The sequence below is a fragment of the Vulpes vulpes genome, chromosome 6 (assembly GCF_048418805.1).
Source record: "Vulpes vulpes isolate BD-2025 chromosome 6, VulVul3, whole genome shotgun sequence".
NCBI classification, from domain to species: domain Eukaryota; kingdom Metazoa; phylum Chordata; class Mammalia; order Carnivora; family Canidae; genus Vulpes; species Vulpes vulpes.
This window is the reverse complement of record NC_132785.1, coordinates 28692758-28711226: the sequence shown is the minus strand read 5'-3', so window position 1 is coordinate 28711226 and position 18469 is coordinate 28692758. Positions and strand designations below refer to the sequence as shown.

General features: G+C 36.1%; 1 pseudogene; it reads right to left on the bottom strand.

Moving 5' to 3' along the window:
• Positions 1–17105, bottom strand: part of LOC112934308 (glutaredoxin-1 pseudogene) — a 122767-nt pseudogene extending 105662 nt beyond the window's left edge.
• Positions 17106–18469: the final 1364 nt, after the last annotated feature.

Sequence of the window (18469 nt, the reverse complement as noted above, 5' to 3'; positions counted from 1 at the left end):
AAGGGTGGCCGAAAAATTTTGCTGCATAGCCTTGTATAGTTTCTCATTTTTACATTTAAAATACATTTTTTGATTCAAAAAGTGAAAATAATACAAGGATAAGATTAGAAAAATATTGGTTAGGCTAGCCCAATGCTATAATGTGACTTTCATCATTTCCTTGCCTACAATTAGGCCCTTACTTAATTGCAACTGCTTTGCCTCTTCTCAGTAGCAAAGTTGGTGTTATTCCTCTGCTAAAAAGTCTTTAGAACCCTGTTTTCTCTCAAGATGAAACTGCCAAGTTCCTAAGGTTTTCCTTATTTAAGGTTTGTCTTAATTTGGCCTAAGTCTAATTCTCCAGCCCTGATCTCCTTATCAGTACTCATTTTCAACAATTTACCTTCTGGCAGTGCTCAATTATTTATATAGTTCTTTGAAAACAAAATGATGTGCCCCACTTCATAATTCTGTGTATGCCTTTCCTGCTGCCTGGAATTACTTCCCTTTTATCCTGATGAATTCCATTAGATCCTTTCAAAATAAAATTCTGATTTTACTTACTATCTACCAATTGTAACAAATTACTTAGTCTTTTACACATATATGGACTATTTTTAGCAATTCTGATAGTTTAATTCTTTTAAAAAATTTCTTTTAAAAAATTTTATACGTTAGATTAGGATCTCACTGAAGGCAGAAATGATCTTTGTGTCCCATTTTTAAACTCAGCCCCTGACAGAAAAGTTCTCATATTGCAAACGGAACTCAAATTGCATATAAATTACAATTTGGCACTGTCTTAAATCTTCATTTAGATATTTTGTTAAATTTGAAAACCTTATCAGAACTAGTGTTTATTAGTGATAGCATCATTAAAGAAGTATCTCTCTCCACATATATTTTTCAATGTATATATATATATATATATATATATATATATATATATATATATATTTTCCTTTTAGATACCTGCTGTTCCATTTTAACTAAACAATTTTCCCCAGGCATTTTTTTTTGTTTGAGGCAAGACGACAAAGTAACAAAATGCAGTTTTTTTGACAGTATAGCTAGAATTCAAAACAATGATAAAAGAGGTTTATAAAGAAGAAATATAATAAAGTATTTTCTCAATCATTTTTTACCAAAATAATCAATTAAAATGTCCATTTCCTAAGAGTTTACTTGGCAATAAGTCTTAATTTTTTCCCCTCCAGGAAGAATGTGTAGGTGTCATTTGTTGCTGAGTAACTATGAAGCAAGGAAGCAGTTTACTTAATTATAGGAAAGATATATTGCACATTTGTATATTATGCCTGGATGAAGAGATTTAGAGAGAAAGTTATCTTCCTGCAAAATCCCTTGATAATCGCCTTACAGTCTCATTTGAAAACCTGAAGTGTGGAAAAGTAGATGTGCTAAACCTGTTCATATTCTCTTAGTGACAAGCGAATGCTTTTTATAGCTTGTACTTGCTGTGAGCTTCATTTGGAGGTTCAACTGTTCCTGATAACCAGTTTTGAATAACAATGGAAACATCAAGCCAGATTGTGCCTGTACTGGGGGATCTGTATAGAGATCCTAACTTTTTTCTGGGCGTGTTTCAGAGTTTAGACATGAGTGATGTGGAGCCTTCCCTATTTTACGTTAATTCACATGTCATTATACTTTAAGTGTATTTACATAGCATCATTTTTCTTTTATGCATTCAATTAATTAGAGCCATGATTTCATTTAAATACCTGTATGCCTCATAAATTCCGCTTTGCTGAAACTAGAGCAAAATCTTAGAGGTTACAATTGTGTACTTATGGAGCCAATTAGCACCTAAAAGTGTTTTTATTTCTAAGCACACACTGGGTGGCTGCTTGACAAACATGTCTATCATTCTAATTGTATTGTTTGGTATTTTATGCAAATGGAAGCATGCACATATCTATGGTTTCTTTTTTAAGTATTTTAACATACCTGATGACATACTATACACGTTGTTTTAAGCTTCATTTTTCATTTACGTGTATCTTGAACACTTTTTAAACAACTACAGAGCATTTCATTATCTGAAGTCACCAGATTTAATGAATTTTGTATAAATGGACACTTAGTAAAAGACTTTGAAACAATCTAACAACAATACAAAAATAGCCCTATAAATATCTGTAGAATGTGTTCAAGTATATCTGTGATAAATTCCAAAAAGTGGAAGCTCAGCGTGAAAGGGTACACCTTTTTATTTTGTTGGTTATTGTCTAAATGCCTTCCATAGAGGCTTAACCAAGATGAGATTAAAGTTTATATAATATCTTAGTTCAGGCTGCTATGGAGCAATACCATAAACTAGGTGGCTTATCAACAACAGAAATTTTTCATAATTGTGGAGGCTGAAAGTCTGAGATGAGGGTGTCAGTGTGGTTGAGTTCTAGTAAGGGCTTTCTTCCTGCTAGTTTTCAAGCCAACTTCTCCATGTGCTCTCACATGGTAGAGAGCACAGAACCAGAGCAAACTCCTCTGTCCCTTCCTATAGGGGCACCAGTCCCATTCATGAAGATCTATCCTCAAGACCTAATCATTCCCCAAAGGTTATGCCTCCTAATATGACATTGGGGGTTAGGATTTCAACAAGGGAACTTTTTTGGGAGACATAAACATTCAATCCATAACATAATATACTTCATTCTATGTTTCTACTCAACTTACCAGTTGACTTTTGGTTTTCAAAGGTGACACAATTATTATATTCCTAATACCCCCTCCCGGTCCCCTATCATTTGATTTTTAGTTAATTATATTTCTTCTTAATTTTATACCTTTAAGTGTACTTTTATCTCTACTTGGCTTATAAACTCCTAAAGCCTTACATTTGTACCTAGCTATTACATAAAAAGGAAGCCTGCATACTTCTACTTCTCTCACCTTTGCTTCTAACATTTGCTGAGTTTATCCCATTTATGATCTATATTATAAACATAATCCTGACATTTGTTTTAATTTTAGTCTACCAGGACACCTGAGTGGCTCAGCAGTTGAGCGTCTGCCTTTGGCTCAGGGTGTGATCCTAATTTGGGGATCAAGTCCCATATCAGGCTTCCTGTGAGGAGCCTGCATCTCCCTCTGCCTATGTCTCTGCCTCTCTCTGTGTCTCTCATTAATAAATAAATAAAATCTTAATAATAATTTTAGTCTACCATTTAAAATCAATACTCGTGGCCAGTTCATTTGCCATAGATTTTTTACTCCCTGGTTAAATGAAATTTGTCCTTTATTTAAGAAGAACTTACAGGGGCTTTTGTTTTTCAATTGCATTTATGTTTCAAATGAAAGAAGTTAAAATATTTATTGGGTCATTTTCTTTTCTCCCTTGAGAACTCTCTGGCTATTTGCCCATTGTTTTCTGGCACTGAATATTGTTATAAAGTCTGAGGTAAGGCTCGTATCCTTATCTTTACCTTTTAAAGGTAGCTTGTTCTTTTAGCCTAAATGCCTCATTATCTCTCCTCATTCCAGTAATTTTACTGAGGTAGGTGATGGTATTGAGCTTTCTGTGTCAGTCTCTGGGGAAAATGTCCTTTCATGTCTACAGATACAAGTCTCTTTTCTTGAATTGTATCTGTAAATATTTTTAATATGTTTCGATTCTATTCTTTGGGATACTCAACACCTATATCGGTTGTTTTCATATGCCTTATTTTTTCTAAGCAATTTGCAACTCCTTTTAAAATTTCTCTCATTTTACTTCTTTTCTGGCCTGTATGTCATGATATTTATTGTGCTTCCACAGGGTCTAGTTTCCTTTCTGTTCTATTTTCAGTGTACCAATTTTCAATTACTATAACTGAGAAGGTTTTATCTCTCTGAAAGCTAATGCATCTCCTTCTGTCACAGCTTTCCTGAGCTTTCATGTCCCTACTTTGCTACTGCTTCTTACCATCTACGTAAACTTGTGATTTTTTTCAGGGCCTTCAGTTCCTCACTTAAAATTGAGGTAATAATCATTCTACTTGATAGGAATGTAGTGAGGATTAAATGAGTTAATTTTTTCACAGCACTTATACACTGTTAAGTATCTTATAAGTGGTTATAATTATATTTGTGGTTTTATTTTATAGAGGCATCTCCTTTTTCAATTTTTATTTTTTTAATTCATACAGATTTTTGGTTCAAATTTTATCTGCTTTATGGCAACATTTTCCTGATAAGTGTTCTGCTTTCCAATTGAACAGCTGGCTCTTTAGAAAAATGCACACTCCTCCTCAATACAGCGGATAAATCATTAAGGGGCCTAACTTAGGAAAAATGTGAGCAAAAATTAAAATGGAATACTAGGAAATAGACGAAGGCAAAATGAATTGAAGGCTCCTAAAAGTATACTTTGTTTCCAATGTGTTTGTATAGAATTTTGCAATCTATGGAATGTAGAATTATCCATGATAATACCTTATCTAAATCAATCTGGAAGGAAGAGGAAACCCAAAAAGACAAATAATGATGTAAGAAGTTGATAAAATTAGGTCCTATATAGTTTCATAGGTAAAAATTTATAACTCTCAGGGAACGGTTATTCCATTCCTCTTCTTTTTTTTTTTCCTTTTTTTTTCCATTCCTCTTCTACTTTTTTAATGGCATAGAGAAGGGAAGAAAGGGCCTGTTTCATCTTTTTTAACAGGGCTAGTATCATTTTGATATCTAAACCTGAAAATAACAACCCCCCACTCACAGAGCAGTTATGATAGCAACTTCTCTACCACCACTAGTACCACAAAATAATTAATTTCAGAATAATTTTTGAGATATAATTGATAAATAACATTGTATTAGTTTTAGATATATAGCATAATGATTTGACATATGGATATATTGTGAAATGATTATCATAAGTTAACATTACTATATCATTATAATTTTTTCTTGTGATAACTTAAGATCTATTCGTTTAGCAACTTTTAAATATGTATTACAATATTGCTAACCTTAGTCACCACCACCCTGAACGTTACATCCTCAGGACTTATTTGACAACTGGAAGTTTATGCCTTCAGACTACTGCCTTCATCCATCCCCACCACCCCCTAGTTTCTTTCTTTTTTTTTTTTTTTTTTTTTATTTATGATAGTCACAGAGAGAGAGAAAGAGGCAGAGACACAGGCAGAGGGAGAAGCAGGCTCCATGCACCGGGAGCCTGATGTGGGATTCGATCCCGGATCTCCAGGATCGCGCCCTGGGCCAAAGGCAGGCGCCAAACCGCTGCGCCACCCAGGGATCCCCCCACCACCCCCTAGTAACCACAATGTGTTCTGTGTGTGTGTGTGTGTGTGTGTGTGTGTGTGTTAACTCCCCAAATAAGTCAGTTCATATAGTATTTGCTTTTTTCTGACTTTATTTTACTTAACGCCCTCAAGGCCCATCTATGTTGTTGCAAATGGCAGGATTTCCTTCTTTTAAAATTTTTTATACTGAAAAATTAAGTATATAATGCATATTCTTTATCCATTTACCTTTTGATTAACACTTAGGTGGTTTCTGTGACTTGGGTTATTGTAAATAATGCTGCAGTGAACATGGGAGTGCACATAGCTCTTTGAGATAGTGACTTCCTTTCTTTTGCACATATACCCAGAAGTAGGATCCCTGGATTACATGGTAGTTCTAATTTTAATTTTTTGAGGAACTTCTATTCTGTCTTCCATAGTGGCTGCACTACAGAATAATCTTAGGTATAGAATTCATTATATGTTAAAAGAATAATGCAGCACAAAAAATGGGGTTTATACCAGGAGTATAATAATGTTTAATGTTATCCTAATATCATTCACCCTATAAATCAGGTAAAAGTCCTATCACATCCACAGACTCTACCAAAAACATTTGATGGAACAATTTCTATCTTGCCTAAAACCTGTAATAATAGCTATGCCTCCCCAATGTGTGTATCTTATAAAGTGACAGTTATATATAAATGTATACATATCACAAATATATATTTGCATACCCCCATATGTGTGTGAGTGCATGTATACCTTCTTTATATTTCTAGGTATGTATAGATCAAACAAAAGCCATTATGCTTAATGGCAAATGGGTGATGTTTCTATGAAACAATGACAAAGGATGCTTTCATGACTTGAATAATTCTATATTTCTCTAGAATTATGCAAAAAGATGAGAGAAATAAGTTGTTAAAAGGTTGTTGGAAAGTTAAAAGCATTGGGGTGCCTGGGTGGCTCAGTCAGTTAAGCATCCAACTCTTGATATTAGCTGAGGTCTGATCTCAGGATCATGAATTCAAGCCCCACATTGGGCTCCATGCTAGACTTGGACCTTACTGGGGAAAAAAAAAGTTAAAAGCATCATATGTAAGTACTATGCTTAAATAATTGAAGAGCATCAACTGAATCAATTAGAAACAAGAGAACTCAATTATAGGCTAGTTACACACACACACACACACACACACACACACATCATATAAACAAAATTGCCACAAAAACACCTAAGAAAAAAACTGAATATGAAAATTTTAAGTTCTAAATAAAGAGAAATTTTATTTAAGAAAAATAATGGAGTACCAACAGAAATAATTATAATGCTAAATTAAAATTTTTTTTTAATTTTTATTTATTTATGATAGTCACACAGAGAGAGAGAGAGAGGGGGACAGAGACACAGGCAGAGGGAGAAGCAGGCTCCATGCACTGGGAGCCTGACGTGGGACTCGATCCCGGGTCTCCAGGATCGCGCCCTGGGCCAAAGGCAGGCGCCAAACCGCTGCGCCACCCAGGGATCCCAAAATTTTGTTTTTATACTATAAAGATGATAAACATATACCAAAACTAAATTTTGATATTCCAGAAATAGAACCAAACATAGTTTATGATAAAGTCAAACCAGTGAGGGAAGGATTACTCACCTCCCCCATCTGATTTACTCTGTGCTCATTCATATTAGGCTTCACTTTGTTTTTTTCATTTACCCACTTTGTCATATGTCATGATCACTGTTTTTAAAACTAATGCTCTAACATGGATTTAAATTCCCTTAGCAATAAACTCAATGTACATATTTTTTATTTTATCACTTCATTAAAGCGTTAATGTTTTCTACTGCAGAGAGGCTGAGGCAATTAGGAAAGAGAATTGGACTAACCTTAGGCTGAGGAGCGGGCCTCACCTCTGAAAGGTGGGATGATGGGGCAAACAGCTTAAATGCTCTGTGGCTTTGCATTTGGTTCCTATGCTGTAATCAAATTATATCATGACCTATTTTGCTACATGTCACAGTTCTAATAGAAAGGAGGTTGGTCAGGGGATTAGGTACTCTGGAACCATGCTGGAAAATGAAACCTACAGATGGTACATATTTATTTTTGCTTCTACAATGTCTAAGCCAACTATTTGGAAGGTTTCCTTCTCCTTGGGCATTATTTCTAGAACTCAGAGAACATTTACTTAGAAAAATCCTTATTTTTGTTTTGAGGATGGTTTGTCATTAAATTAAGATCATGTGAAAAAAAAAAAGATGTGCACATAGTAAATTTTGTATGAAATCTCATTATGCAATCTCATGTTAACTTATTCACTAATTATATAATAAAATTGCTGGAATAATTATCCAACTCATATTTAATTAATGCTTAATTAAAGATATAGCTTAAGTAATTGTGGCATATTGCAGTACTAGTGAACCAGAAAGTTATAATAAACAGTACCATGACAGAAAATTACTAGGTATAGCAGTTTAGTTTTATGGCTTTTAGCTGAATTTATAAACAGATTACATCATTTTCAGATGGTTTTTTGTTTTGATATTAACCTTTCTAAATGAGGTTTTTCCGTTAAGTATAGTATATTCAGAAAGGTGGCTTTCATCAACAGCCTAAAACAGGTATCAACATGCCCTTTGGGTTTTTTCATGAATTCAATTTTTAGATCTAATATCAATAGTGGTTTAGAAATAAATTGAGAGGAAGATTGACTAACGTCATAAATTGAATAATTGCAGGGACTTAGGTTTAGGGGCCTCAGGAGGCATTGTGACTTACTGAATTACAACTTAAAGCAGAATTCAACAGTCCCTTCTTTTGTATTTTCCTGCCAATCAAAAATATGTCTAGTAGTCTACACTGTAGCCTAGAGTAAAATATATGTCTGTGCTTCTCATGTGACTGTTTCCTCATTTTTTAATCACCCTTGGGCCCATATACCATGTGGTAACAAAAAAGTAAAATATTAAGCTAAATTGTGACAAAAGTGTAATGTTTTAGCTTTATCCAGCTCATTGTCTTATTCTCTTTTAACTTTTTAAAAAGATTTATTTATTTGAGGGGCAGCCCGAGTGGCTCAGCAGTTTAGCACTGCCTTCAGCCCAGGGCGTGATCCTGGAGTCCTGGGATCGAGTCCTGCATCAGGCTCCCTGCATGGAGCCTGCTTCTCCCTCTGCCTGTGTCTCTGCCTCTCTCTCTCTCTCTCTCTCTCTCTCTCTCTCTGTGTGTGTGTGTGTGTGTGTGTGTGTGTGTGTGTGTGTGTGTCTCATGAATAAATAAATAAAATCTTAAAAAAAAAGATTTATTTGAGAGAGTGCAATGTTGGGGAGGGGCAGATGGAGAGGGAGAGAATCTCAAGCAGACTCCCCATTGAGTGTGGAGCCGAAGCAGGGATCTTGATCTCATGACCCTGAGATTATGACCTGAGCCAAAATCGAGTCAGATGCTTAACCAACTTTAGCCACCCAGGCGCCCCTGCCATATTTTATTTTTATTACAATTTACATAAGCAAACCTTCTTTAAGAAAATAAGTGAATCAATAATTAACAACAACAACAAAAAGAAAATCAAGTATTTTAGCTGAAGAATTACAAATTAGGCCTTATATAATTCTTCATAAAGAAAACTACTATTGATAAAGTTGATCCAAAATATCAGAGACTTAAATACCTTTCTTAAAGCATCAATTTAACATATGAACTTCAGGAAGGACCAAATTCTTCTGCACTAGGTGGGCTGTCTCCCTAGGAAACCTTCCAGGAATGAGGGGAAAATGACCTCATCAAGAAGTTGCTGGCACTGAACTACTCAGTGTGTGTTCCTACTCCATCCCCTTCTACTTGATGAGGCATGAACAAATTATGTCAAAAGAACAGAAGAGTCCCAGGATGGAAGATATTTAGAAAAGTAAGGTACTTGTATCTTACTGTGTAACTCCACGCATAGATGATTTTCAATGTTAATTTTGATTTACATGAAGTATGACTGTGTCTGATGAAATGAAAAGCTGATGAAGGTGTACATTAGTATACATTGAGCAAGCTGCATATGGCTGGTATGGGAGCCATATCATCCTTTTTATAAGGACTTCTTGGCAACTCTTTCACCTAATTAGCACAGCACTTTAGGTTGTATTCACTGCCATAATGTTCACTGTAAACTTCCTTCATTATCCCTTTATCCCCTTGGCTCTTTTTTTCCCCAAGGAATAAATTATGTTTACTGAAATACCGAGGGTTCAGTAGATGATACACATACAGCCTAATGGTCCTGAGGAGCCAGGATTGGTCTATATATTGAAAGTGGAAGTACAAATACAAAAAGGGCAAAAAGAAGGAGGGGAATCATTTGACATGACAGGTTTCTTAGAGTTTATTGGACCTTTCTAGATATTTTGCAAAGAGATGGGTTGAGAAGTTTATCAAGGCCACCAAGACCTGAGCCTTGAGAGGTCTTATATTTCTTGGGTATTTCAGAACTATTCTGACCATCCAGAGTTTCTCATAAGTAGGAGTCACAAACTGAAATCCAGGGTTACTGCTGTGTTTTATTTGTTCATGTGTGTGTGTGTTTAATTGAAACTTTTATTGAGATTATTGTAGACTTAAGAGGAGGTGTAAAGAATAATGCAGAGATGCATTGTATCTTTTACCAGGTTCTCCCCAATGGTGATGTTTTATAAAACTAATTAGAATGGTATCACGACCAGGATAATGGAATTGATACAGCCTACTACTCTTAGTCATATTCTACAATTTAGCTTGTACTCGTGTGAGGGTGTATATATTTCTCTATAGTTTTATTACATGTGTAAGTTCATGTATCTACTACCACAAGGATCCTGACATCCCCCTCTCTCAATACTCTGTCCCCTTCAAACTCCTGACAACTACTAACCCATTCAGTCACTTCTAAAATTGTTGTGTTTCAAAATTGTTGCTTCAAAAATGTTATGTCAATAAAATGATACAGTATGTTACTTTAGGAGATTGTTTCTTTTCCTCTGCTTATCCTATTTCCCTGAGATTCATCCAGTTGTTGCCTCAACCATTAATCATTAGGAGGGCTTGGATAGATGCTTCTTGTGGGCTGGACTATGTTTCCTCCAGGATTCTAATAGGTCCAGAAGAGGAATGGGCCTTCTTGGGCAGCCTTCTAGTGGTTGAATGGGGGTCAGAAACACTGAATTTGAGTGCCTTCTTCGGTTGAGTGGAAGAAATCACACATCTGACCACTGTGTTGTTCCTCTAGTCTTGAAGTCCTAAACCAGTTAGAGTTCTCCTTTACCAGATTGCAGACCTTTCTTTTGGTTGCCTTTGCATTATTTCTAGGTTTTATAGTTGCACCCTAGGGAAGGAACAGGGAGAAATGGATCTACCTCATCTTGTCTAGAGCAGAAGTCTAGGTGGTGGCACACATTTTCCTACTTATCCACTGGGCCTCCAAGTATGCACTTTCTCTCTCTTGTTCTTGGATTTCTCATATTTACCTCTTATGTGTTTGTAATTTTTGAAAGAAACTTATTATCCATCCTGGTTCTCAGGCCTCTATTGGAACTTGAATATAAGGGTTGGGATGCCTTTACCTATAAAGAATACCTAACTAAAATAGACTTAAACAATGAAGAAAATATAAGAAGGCTTATATTTTGGAGGTAAGGGATTAGATTTGGCTGATTCCATGAGACTCCAGCTTAGAATCTCAGAGATTTTCTTGGTGTGTTGTTTTGCTTAGTTTTTGTTTTTTTTTTTTGTTGTTGTTGTTGTTTTTTTCAGGATAGCTATTGTAGCCTCAAGCATTATATCCTCTATGACCAACTCCAAAGTTAGGATGTCACAGTGCCTGTTTTCTGTCTTTAAAGGAAAACTTACTTGAAGCCTTGAAATGAAATGTCTCTTCTCATTCATTGGTAGGGATAGGTCACATGTGAGCTTGCTACCAACAGGATTGGAATTACTATAATCATCTTGGTATAATTAGCATTCACTTCTGTGGTTTGAGAAGGATCTCCTAAAGCACATAGATATTGAATTTCAGGACAATACAATAGTTTCATTTGGAAGGAAATAGATAGTAGTGGTTAGGCTATACTAGACTTATTACTTATTTTAATCTTATAGCCTGATCTGATCTTTGAAATATAGAGATATTTGATAGAGATAGGGTAGAAATTATGACTAAGCAGGATAGGATACAGAGATAAACTGATTCAGCTATAGAATTGGTCCCTAAGTGGAGAGTTGGGGAGAAAAAAAATGGTCCCTAGGATATAAAATTCTGTTTTTGAGAAAGGAACTGGATTTAGGTCTGATGGTCAGTGTCGCAAATCAAGGTTTCTGTTACAACTAATAATCGGTTTATCAGGATAGTAGGGTAGCCTAGGAAAATGGAAAGAATGACCCAGTGGTCAAACAGGGAACCAGATGTATACAACTCATGGAAGGCTCTAGGTGATTAGGAGAGGCTGCTAATGGGATTGCTTCAGTCTAACATGGATTCGTTTGAAAACTGGTTAGGTCTCAGTTACAGACACAAGACATCAATGATGCTTGCCGAAAGAAAAAGGCAAGGAATCCCACTGAAAAGTCTGGTCATCAAGGATTATTTGCCATTCTAAACCTAAGTAACTTAGCAATGAACTTTTTAAATCTGGAAGATTTATATTATTCAGAAATATTTCAAGTCTTTATTTGAATTTTCTTAGAACACTGATTCAATTCAATAGCAGCAAATTACTGAAAACTAGGTTCACTTAGCAAAGCATTGTTTGATATTCTTTAGAAGATAATCCAATAACTAGATTAGAGCACTGATACTGGGATAGGAAATAAAATTAATTGGTTGAATTATTAAATCTTAATGCTTGCATTAGCTAAAAAATAGTGCCAGGTCTTATTCAGGTACCCATGGTACAAGTTTCTATTCCTAAGAGAGTCTACTTATAATTGAATTCCAAGGAACCAGCAGATATCCTGGCATATAAGTGATGCTCAAAACCCTTTTATGCATAAATGAATATGTAAATAACTAAAATACTGCATGGTAATGCTATATTAAAAATATGAAGGGAGAGTTAGGCAAGTGAGGATACTTGGAAGGTTAATTGTTCTCTCCGTGGAAATGCAAGGCAGGTAAGGGAAAGCCTCAGAAGGAGTGGTATTTGAACTGAAACTTGGAGAATGAGCAAGATTTTTCTAAGTGGAAAAATATATAAAGGTGTGAGTTTACATTAGAGTCTCAGGAAATGATAATAAATGTAAAAGTAACAGAAATCTACAGTAGTGATTGGTTTGGGTGATGGTTAGAGATGACCTTGGAAAAGTAGGATAGAGTAATTTGGGGAAGACTTGAATATAACCTTTTAAAAGGTTTACACTTGGGGATCCCCGGCTGGCTCAATGGTTTAGCGCTGCCCTTGGGTCAGGGTGTGATCCTGGAGATCCCAGTCAAGTCCAAAGTCAGGCTCCCTGCATGGAGCCTGCTTCTCCCTCTGCCCCCCTCTCTCTGTGTGTGTGTGTGTGTCTGTCATGAATAAATAAATAAAATATTTTTTTTAAAAAAAGGTTTACACTTTATTTTAGAGGCAATGGAAAAACATTAATTACATTTAAGTGTATAAACTGCCATGATCACATATGATTCATAAAGGAGACCCTGGGGGATCCCTGGGTGGCGCAGCGGTTTGGCGCCTGCCTTTGGCCCAGGGCGTGATCCTGGAGACACGGGATCGAATCCCACGTCGGGCTCCCGGTGCATGGAGCCTGCTTCTCCCTCTGCCTGTGTCTCTGCCTCTCTCTCTCTCTCTGTGACTATCATAAATAAATTAAAAAAAAAAAAAAAAAAAAAGAAAGGAGACCCTGGCACTATTGAAGAGGATTAGTTGGAAACAACCATGAGTCAGGGGTTAAGTCAACAGGCATTTGTAGTAATCCAAATGAAGAATGCTGAGAGCCAGGGTTAGGGTATGACCTTGAGGGTGACAAGGCATTTTATGGGCATTGAGAGATATTTTAGAAGTAGAATTAATGCGACTTGATTGATTTGGGTATTCATGTTGATAATGGAGATGCGGAATCAATTTTTACTTCATGGTTTTGGTTTGAAGAATTGAGTGGATAGTATTGTGGTTAGCTAATGAAGGGAAAATATTTTTAGGGAGAGGTTTGAGATGAGTTCTAGCTCACTGGAAATGCTAGGACAGGCAGACTACCCTGACATAAAGACAAACATTAAAATAGGGCATGAATAGGGGTGAATAGTTTTTTTTAATAGATTTTTATTGAAGTATAACATTCACAAGTCATAAGGGCTCAGAACAAGGGATACTCACAAAAGTCACTTATATGGACCATTACCCAGGTAAGGAATAGAACACAAGCAGCACCTGCAAATTAATAAATAAGCTATGACAGACTGGATATCAACAAAGTATCAGTCCTAAAACAAAAAGATGAAATCTTGACCAAAGGAAAAAACATGTTATCTCATCCTATGAAACAACTGGGTTTTCGTTTTTTAACCCCCTCAAATATTTGAGAACTATATTTGACCTGGTTTGAATTAAATGTAGACTTTATGATATACAGCCTGGAAGGCAACTCAAAGAGATAAGTAGTTAACATCCACAATAGCTGAACCTGAGCTACAAGAGGTCCCTGTGACCATGATAGGGAAGTACCATACATACCAAGGAGCTGAGGACAGAGAGAACAAATAGGTTTTCAGATAAATTAAACAGTGCTTCTCAAATTGAAAGTCATTAGCGTAGAAGCTCTGAATTATATGTATTGATTTTCTGCTCCTTACTTGGGCAATAACTATAGCTAATATTTATTGACCCCTTCCTATGTGCTGGGGACGGTTCTATGGTCTTTATAGGTATTAAATAATTTAAGCCTTACTATTATTATCAGATGAGGTGCCTGAAGCAAAGAGCTGCTGTGTAATTTCCCTGAAGTCACAGCTAAGAAGTTACGGAACTGGGCTTTGCACATGGGCGCTTGGATGCAGAACTAGTGCTGAATGTTTCCTACACTGAGGCTAAACTCTGTGGAGTAAACTGTGGGGTAAGAAGCAGTGGCAACCTGTGTCATTGGTGATGGATTGTAATGCTCTCCAGCCTTTGCTAATTTTATGGCATAAACGGCAAAGGTTCTGAAGGAGCACCTTAATCAAGAGACAGTATAATGGTATGTAAACATAAGAATATTTAAGCTCTACTTATTCATACATTTTATATTCATTTATTGAACATTTAGTACAAGTCAGATAATGTGTTTGCTCAGAATTCTGCCTTTTAGAAGCCTTAGAGAAGCAAGTATAACAGCAAATGATTACAGTGTGATAAAGGGTCTTATTATAATAGGGTTGATGGAAGCTTGGAACAGGAAGTGTTGCTTCCTGCCTGGAAGTTGAGCAGCTGTCTATGGAGAAAACATTTGAATTGCCTCTTAAAAGATGAGTACTCATTTGCCAGATAAAGTAGGGGAAGACTTCCTTTGAATACCAAAGGCACCATGCATGGTGAGAGAAATTGGAGGGACCAAAGAGAGTTGGAGAGGCAGGCAAACACCCAATGAAACAGGTAAATCAGCAGCTTGGTTTTCCTTGATCAGTAGCTTTCAAACTTTTCTGACCCTGACAATAGGAAATTCTAAATAAACTGCAATTAAACATCTTTTTAATTGTAATTAAAACAAGTCACCTGAAACAAGACTTGAATTAATAAAGTATGTCCTTCCTTATTCTTCTTCATTTTTCCTATTACCTTTCCTTTATTTATTTATTTTTTGTCTTCCAGTGTTTTCTATACTTCTTTGGGGGGGAAAAATAGTTTGAGATCCACTCAATGGTTTGACCTGGCAGGAGTTCACTGCATCTAGTGAAAAGAATATTTGATATGACCTATTATACTTACCTTTTAGAAAAATTATTTGACTTCAGTGTAGGGACTGGAGCAAGATCCTAATCTGGTAAACAGAATAAAAGTCCAGAGCCCAGTTAGGAATTATTAAAAAAAACTAGGCAGGAAATAGTGAGGACTTACACTGAGAAATTATAAGAATTGCCTTGGGGCACCTGGGTGGCCATCTCATATCTCAGTTGGATACGCATCCAACTCTTGATTTTGGCTCAGGTCATGATCTCATGGGTCCTGGGATGGAGCCAGACATCAAGGATGTACAAAGAGCTCCTCAGGCTTCCTGCTAAGTGCAGGGTCTGCTTTTCTTCCTTTGCCCCTCCTCCCACTCATGTGTCCCATAGCTCGCTCACACTCTCTCTAAAATAAATAAACCTTAAAAAAAAAAGAATTGCCATTATAATTTTAAGAGAAACAGCCTTAGACTCGGAGTTTAGATATGGGGTGTGGGAGGGAAGAAGGAATCCAGAAAAATAGCCATGGGAGAATTTATATTCTATATATACTTTAATATTAAACTTTGTAAAAACCTAACAAATTGTTTCAGCTTCAGAGCACTCCTTGCTGAAATATAACAAAATGATTCATCCATTACACACCAAATTTTCTTTTATCTGGGATCCTGATTAAATACTCCTGCTCAAAGGAATGTTCCTTTCTCCTTTTATGATCTAATGACAGGCTTTTAATTTTTCCTCAAGCACTTCAAAGAATTTCCTATCTAGTAGGTTATCTACAAAATTCCATTAGGGAATAATCTGGAAATAATAAAATGTCTGACCCCTATAAAATTTTACATGGGAAGAAATGAGAAAATAAGTCTCTGGCCTTAATGTACTGTAAAGATTTAAAAAAAAAAAAGTTTGGATGGCTTAAGGAAGAAGTGGGTTTGCTTTTTAATGAGAACATAGGGTAGGATACATTACTGCCTGGAAGCAGTTACTATTATGGTAGTGTGATGAATCAGATGGGTTATCCCCATGGGATCAACTTACAGGGCCCTGGGGGTCCTCACTGGATTGGTGACTGCTCCAAGCCAACAGCAATTCTTTTAGAGGAGAAGAATCAGTAATATAGAATTCTTTCCCTCATTTTTGCTTCATTTCCCAACCCCTTATATCATTTCATTATCTTCTTTTGCCTTTTTAAAAGAGTTAAGATAAAAGTCACATAACATCACATTCACAATCTTAACTTTTAAGTGTGTTAATTCAGGTGGTCTTTAGTATCTTTGGTATCATGCAAGCTTTCACTAATTCCAGAATGTTTTCATCAATATTAATTAAGCAGTCACACCACATTCCCTATCCACTCCAGCTCTGGCAACTAGTATTCTACTTTCTGTCTCTGGATTTGCCTATTTGAGGCATTTCATATATATTGAATCATACAATGTGTGGCCTTTAGCGTTGGCTTCTTTCACTTAGCATTTTCAAGGTTCACCCATATTGTAAGCATGTATCGGTACCTCATTCCTTTAAGGCTGAATGATAATCTACAATATGGATAGAAAATATATCGTTCATCCCTTCATTTGCTGATGGGCACTTGGGTTGTTTCTACTTCTTGATTTTTGGATTGCTCATACCAACATTATTTATATGTAAGCATTTGTATGGCCATGTGTTTTTAATTTTCTTGGGTATATACCCAGGAGAAGAATTGCTGAGATTAAATAGGAATACTATGTTAGCTCCTTGAGGAAACCCCAAACTCTTTTCCACAGTGGCCATACCATTTTGTATCCTCATCAGCAATGTGTGATGTTTTCTAATTTCTCTCTTTATCAATACTTGTTTATATATTTTTTAAATATTTGAAAATCACATTACCTTTTGTAACATTATTATCAACCCTATATTCACGTCATAGTCTCCTATGCCTTTTTTCGTTCCCTCATTTTCCATCTGGCGAGGTTGACCTGTGAGTTTATTTGTGTTAATAGCCATTGTGACCATTTCTTTATTGGTAGGAGAAAATCATCACTATTTTACCTTTTTTTTTTTCATATGTCAATGGGGGGTGGGGGGAGATGGCTTCTCTATTGCTTCATAACAAATTACCCAAAACCTAGCAGTTTGAAACTATAAACATTATCTACTGTTTCTGTGAGTCAAGAATTGATAGGTAACTGAGATGGGTCCTGTGCTCAGGGTCTGCCACAGGACTGTAATCAAGGTATGGGCTAGAGCTGTGGTCTTCACTTCTGCTTACTGGAGTAGGATGCTCCCAGGCTCACTCATGTGGTTGTCAGCAGGATTCAGTTCCTCACTAGTTGTTGGACTGAGGGCCTTAGTTGCCTTAATGGTACTGCTACAGGTTTCCTCAGTTCATTCCCACATAGGACACTCCATTGAGCAGTTAACAGAGGGCAGCTGGCTTTATCAGAGCAAGCAAGAGAAAGAGCAAGTGAGATGGCAGTTTCAATCCCCTTGAACCTAACCCTTGGATGTAACATCACTTTTGTTGCATTCTATTCGTTTAGAAGTGAGTGGCTGGGTCTAGGGAATTATATAAGGGCATGAATACCAGAAGGCAGATCATGGGGGGCCATCTCAGAGATTGCCTACCGCAAACTTATGAAAAGAGGCAAAGATTTTGAGGATAAACCTATTTTCTCATATTTTTCCAAGTGAAAGTACATTAACCTGAAAATTTTTGGTGCTTATTTAAATATCACTAGGTATTTCCTAAAGAAAATAAATACAATTTCAAGGCTTTTGATTATTTGGCAATTTAATAAAAAAAATTGAGTTGGTCTAGCTGAATTTTGTATTACCTTCTAATAAATTGCAATTCTCAGTTTGAAAACATTGATTTCTGTAGCTTTTTACAAAATTAATCTAGGGCTATTTGCTATATCTGTGAAGATCATAAAAAGGATGAAAAGAGAAAGGTGCACATTTCTCCTATTTCTTTAAGCATGGAGTTGCCAAGTTAAGAGTTTATTAGCAAACCAGTGTATCTCTCTGTTGCCACCAATCAATGTTTGTACATATTTTGGTAAAGAAGTCATGGGTGGCTATTTTAGAAAGCAAATGATTATAAGGAACAAATAGCCTCTGGCTTTGTCTCAGGCTAGCAACCCCCCCCCCCAAATTCTTAATCCTCCCAAATCTCATTCCTTTAATCCAACAGATCCAAGGGGTTCTTGATTGTTGCGTTGTTATGCTTTTTATCATTTATCTGATTTATTATCATTTATTCACTCATATTCATACTTGGTGTGTTGTGTAATGCTAACTTCATAAGGAATTTTCATTAAAAAAAGAAATTTTACCCAGATAAGCAAATTTTCCTTACTGCTATTCAA